The sequence below is a fragment of the Lactuca virosa genome, chromosome 2 (genome assembly GCF_052849685.1).
Source record: "Lactuca virosa cultivar CGN04683 chromosome 2, Lactuca_virosa_CGN04683_v6, whole genome shotgun sequence".
Taxonomy (NCBI): domain Eukaryota; kingdom Viridiplantae; phylum Streptophyta; class Magnoliopsida; order Asterales; family Asteraceae; genus Lactuca; species Lactuca virosa.
The window spans coordinates 230,251,402-230,257,751 of record NC_136427.1 but is presented as its reverse complement, the minus strand read 5'-3'; positions in this window follow the sequence as shown (position 1 = coordinate 230,257,751).

Genomic DNA, 6,350 nt, shown 5'->3' with positions numbered 1-6,350 from the left:
TTTAGACTTCGTCGGCTAATTTTGAATTTATTTTTATTATATTATTTTTAGTAGGTCGGGACAGGAAAACTCCGTTATAAAATCATAACTTCTTCATCCGACGTCCATTTTCGTCTGTCTTTTACCGATGGGCTACTAACGATGAGATCTTCGATTCTCGTTTAGATTGTTTGGGCCAATTATCACTCGATCTCGATTTCGAGTTTTCGGGCTGCATACCACTTAGTCGAAACTTAGAAAAATCATAACTTCCTCATACGAAGTCAGATTTAGACGTTCTTTTTATGCACGCTGTCGGTTTAACGCATTCTACAACTTTCATTTAGATAACTAAGGCTAGATATCGCTCTATCTTAAATTCATATTTTACGTCCTTCAGCGTTGTGCCGGTTCCGTCGCGAAACTTCGACATGTCATAACTTCTTCGTTATAACTCGGATTTCAGCATTCTTTATATATTCAGAAACCTTGCCATGACCACTACAACTTCCTTCATAGATATCGAGCTTATCTAATATATTATTTTTTTACACTTATTTTTATTCTTAATTCAGTTAAGCCACATAATTTAGCATAAAACACATAATACTCAAATAACATATTCTTATTATTTCAAAATGAGTTACAAAGGTTAACCTAGACTATTATAACAACATTAATGCCTAGCCCAGAAACACGGGCGTTACACTGGCTGGATAATTCCTGCATTTCAGAAGGTGCAAGACGATAAGGAGATTTGGCTACTGGGGTAGCCCCTAGAATTAAGTCGATTCTGAACTCGACTTGTCGTTCAGGAGGCACTCCTGGAAGATCATCGGGAAAAATGTCGGGAAAGTTGCAGACTTCAGGAATGCTCGATATGTCTTTCATTTCTTGCTTCTTGTCTACCACGTGAGCTAAGAAAGCACAGTAGTCTTTACGAAGGTACTTCTGTGCTTTGATGCAAGAAATGATTTGAAGGTTCGTTCCGGGTTTGTCGCCGTAAATAATAAGAGTTTCGTTAGTTGGTAAGTTCAGACGGATGACTCTTTCATAGCATAGAATGTCAGCATATTCAAGACGACGAATGCGGATTGTATTAATTCTCGCATTGGCATCAACTTCCCTGATTTGGTTAATGGCTGTTCTACCCTGAATTTCATTTCGAGCAACCCTGCGGACTAGAATTGGTAGAACTCTGTCTACTGAGCCTCCTTCATTCAGGTTGTAGAAGCTTTTGTCTCCATTGTATGGCATGGGTTGACTCTGTTCTTGACTCCATGTTTCTAAGCTTTCTACCCATGGAGGTGTCGGACCTTGGAAAGCCGGACGAGGGTTAGGATTTTGGGCTACTGACGGTGGATTATAGGCTTCTGATTCGGAATCATTGTTTTCAGGAAAATGTTCTGCAAAATCATCATCTAAGGGAATTTCTTGATTTTCTTCTGGCTCTACATCTTGTTCTTGACCAGGGAAGTAAGGGTCTCCAGGTAAGTGAAATCCAACCATTGTTATCTAAGCGAGAATAGGGATAAGAGATATAGAATATAGTTAGTAACGATTGATTAAGGATATAAGTTTCTACGAAAAAGATCTAAAGTTATCAAATAATGTATTCTGAATGACTTGTTTTAGGTATTACTATAACTATAAAGTGTATACTGATTATATATAACTTGGGTATAATCGACCTTTGATTAAATGACCTGGCTCAAATTCCATAACCAAACAAGGAACAGGAAATGAAGCTAGATCACATATTCTAAGTCTATATAACTTTAATTATATATAATTGTAATATATCCTTAATATTTACAGTTTTACCCTCAATTGTTCTATTGTTTTTACATGTTTGTTATAAGTATATAGTGCCTAAAATACTCCTATAGTATTTTACTCTTTATGTTATGTTCTAAAGTTCTTCTGAATATGTATGGTAAGTTTTAGACATGCCACAACACTATTATCACTCCCAAACACATGTTGGTCATATCTCAAATAAATATAGTTGATCAGGCTATATTAATCCCAGATATGATTACATAACTGTCCAGGTTTGACTGTAATGTTCAACATCCAAATACTTTTATGTTCTTAAGATTATGATATTGTACTTGTAGGTATGAATGTTAGTATACTACTTGTAAAAATACTTCAAATTTTAAAAGTATACTTGTAGTCAAAGCTCTTAGCCCCAAATGTATTTATAGTTTGTATATCTTTTATGGATTGATATACTGAGTTCACTATAAACAATGCTCTGATACCAATCTGTCACACCCCAAACCAGACGGCGGAAACGTCTGGGGGTGGAGGACTTCATTTGTAGTATCACAACACATGCATTATAGTAATCAGAGTACACACAACCACTGTATTTATAAAGTATAAATATTTACATGTATTTCATCATTTCATACAGAAATTAAATAGTTGTACAAAAGAAGAAGACAAAACATATATAGCTCCATATTCTCAAAAGCTCGGGGTGTACCTGTCTACTGGTTCCCTGAGAATACAAGTAATTTGAAAAGAGAGTATCAACATAAAGTTGAGTGAGTGCATAAGTATTTTTTATTAAAAGAATGTTTTCTATTTCTTGAATATATAAACTGTTTCCTACAAATCTTATATTTTCTGTTATATAAGAAAAGTAGTTCCTGTTACATAAACTGATAATGTAAATTAGAATGTAATACTGTAAACCATAACTTGTAAACTAGTACTTTGAAAATGTACTTACGTTTAGTTAATTATACACTAACGTATTGTTAATATCCTTTTTAATGAGTTATTATAACCATACTGAGACTAGATGGCCTGACCCAACGCTTTGAAGGCGTCTAAAACTGTTGATAACAACTGTCACTCGTAGGCGTGTATGCCTGACTGTAGCTAGCAGTCTGAGTGCGGGGTTGTCAATCCCAATATAGATCTATACACACATTGTTTCGATCCCCGGCTGGAGATTCTGGTTATAATGTCAGGGCTTTACTATATTGTTTAAATGAATTAAACAACCTGTACTACTTGACTCATAAAAGCATATAAACATTACATGTATAATAGTTATGAAAAACCTAACCATTCTGAAGTAAATGACTGATTTTATGTTCTTGAATTAGTATCCTTAACATATATCTGAAAGAATGTATACTCCTGACTAGTTTTGAATCAAACCTTTGTTTTTGTAATACAATGTACTCTAGTATACTTGAATTGTGAATTAATGTTCTGTGAATCATAAATTATACCTATTATAATTTATATGTACTTTCTGATTTGATAACGAGTATTCATGAATGTAACCCCTTGCTCAACATGTTACAAAGGGTAATTGAAACTTAATGAACAAACTTTTATACTTGTATACATATACTAATATATATAAGTAAAATTTAAATGACACTCGGACAAATAATTGATACTTGTAATCCCACATCCAAACAAGGAAAAGGAACCAAAGTGGGTTATCAGTCCTAAACCTTTTAAATCTTATTTATATAAATATATGTATACTAGTATGATTTTTGGGGAAAAATATAAGTTTGTAAAAATATTTAAAAGAAGTTTAATATTTTGAAATCCATTTTGGGTGACTTGATGTCACTTAGAAACTATCATTTAAAACCATCTGATTTGATAATAACTGAAATTCATTTTGATAAGATATTAGAAAATCACTTGTTTATAACACAAAAACTTGGTGTTAGACTTGTATTCCCCCCCCCCTAAAACAGTAAAAACTATGAAAATACGGGGGTATGAACTCACCTGTAGTGAGTGGTATGAATGAAAGATCGGTTTGTAGGATGCTAAGTGCCAAGTGAAGAGTTGAGCACAACGGACCCTAATAAGCATATATTGGTACATATATGTATATAATTAGTCTTTATACAACTAATCATGAAAAGTAAACACCCTAAGACTTAGAAAACACTTAGATTGAAGTGTTAGAAGCACCAAAGGTTGTATAAAATGGGTGTACGGCCACACAGGGGCGTGTGCGGCCACCAGGTGTGCTGCCCATTGGGTGTGCGGTCTGGTGTGTGCGGCCATGGAGTGTACGGCCGCACACTCCTAGGAAAAATGGTAAAAAACGTTATTCCAAGGTCATATCTTGCATCCCCTAAGTTTCCTTGATCATGTGCTAGCATACAACTTGAGTTTGAGACCCTTAAACACTAAAATAAGGGGTGTACGGCCACATGGGTGTGTGCGGCCGCACACTCCTTGATGATCATGTTCTGGACGTTTTCTAAGGCTTAAATCTAGCAAATAACATGCAGGAGGAGGGTACTTATGATGTAGAAGCGTTTAGGGGTGTTTGGAGCCCAAGAACTTAGTAGGTGTTCTTGGTGAAACTGAAGAACACTTGAAGATCTACCAAAATGGAGTGATTTCATGGATGAAATCAGTGATCTACACTAGATGGAGTAAGGAATCAACAAATCAAAGGAAAGAAACACTTACTACTTGAAGATCTAGCTGAAAAATCGGATGCTACTTGAGAGAAAACGAGTTCTTGACTAGGAGGGTGAAAAGGGTTGAATGAAGGCCAAGACTTACCTTTATAGTCGTGAGTGTACTGCCAGAGGAGGGGTGTGCGGCCTCACACCCAAGTGTACGACCGTACACTCCTTAAGTTGGAGTGTTTGGCCAATTTTTGGGTCGGGTGAACTTGCGGAACCCAAATCTAAGCTCTAACTTGAAGATACTAGGTTTAGAACACTCAAAATGACTCAAAACAACGCTAGGAGGTAGCATAAACGAGTTTGACTTTGATTGATTTGAATAACAGTACAAGATAGAAATTTCGGGTTGTCACAGTTCAATATATAGGAACAATTGTATTTTATGTGTTATATGTTCAATGTGCTTTCCCATGTTATTATGATAATGAGTTATACCTTAGACCACAAAGTGTATGACATAAGCATCACTTGGGTACATGTATGTAGCCTCTGTCCATGTAGAGCATGTCTCGTAAGAGAACGACTTCTACCATTATGGCATTGGCAGAAGGCTAGGCAGGGTTGAAAGCCTATAATTTGCTAGCCAAAATGTTTATTCAGAAATTGGTTATTTTTCCATGCCATATGGGCAAAAGTCTTATTGATGTATATCAAGTATTGAAATTGTTATGTCTCATTGATTGTATATATTTGAATCAGATTATTCGTTGATATGGAAAGCATGTCATATGATACTCATCTGCCTTTGTTGCTCTTTATACCTCTTTGCTTCTGTCATATTGATATGTATATGGCATAGCGTTATATTGTATCTATTATTGAACTCACTAAGCGTCACCGCTTACCCCTCTCAGTGTTTAACAATTGCAGGTAATGAGAATCCATTATAGTCATATACTGTTGGAAGATTTAGAATAGTTTATACTGTTACTTTTGTATTTGGGTTTATGTTTGTATAAAAAAATATAATATCCTGGGTAGTTATGTAATATACTAAAACTTAGTCGGTTTGTATCCAGTCTTTTGTAATCACACTATCAATGTATGATATTATTTATGAATATGCATGTAGCATGTTTTGGAGTGACAATGTCTTTAGTACGAAAGTTAGGGTCTTTCAATCATGGTATCAGAGCACTAGTTTAAGCGAACTAAATATCACGGATTGATATTTAGATTTAAACTGTCTAACGTTCAATATATGAACAGAGTCATTTGTAAGTATATGGATACAAACCATAGGAAAGATTTAAGTGGGGTATTGGGTAGTGATAAACCCTAGTAGTTTAAGATATTAAGTTATTTCAAAATTTTCAGAGAATTAATTTAAGTGAACTAGGAATTTTGAGAATTTCTAGACTTAAACATGGATTACTAAGGGATGATGATACGATGTGTATCTAATATATTTTAGGTTGAATACCTAAATGAATACAAGCACTAGAATATTAGAGGAGATATGCCTTATATTCTAATATGTGCTAAATGATAAATGGATATAGCGTGCCTTAGGTTGCTTACCTATATTGCTATTACTTGAGAAAGTTTAAGGTCTGTTGCCGACCTTGGTTTGGAAGAAATTTTTTTAAGTATTTCAGATTCTAAAAATTTTCGTGTTATAACTGATAAGAAACTTTTCGAAGTGATAAAGAGACTTATGATAGTCGACACCGATAATTTTATAGATAAACGATCGAGGGATATCTTAAAAAGAATATTTATGAAGTGTTATCGTAAATAGTGTATTAATACCTATAGAGTGGTATTGTACATTTAAAATATGTTTGATGAAATAATAACATCTTTGGAAGAATGATGTGCGTTTGAAACACATTTGGACGAGATAAATGTGTTGGTGCAATCTATAAAGTTGTTCCACCACTGTCTAGATTGAAG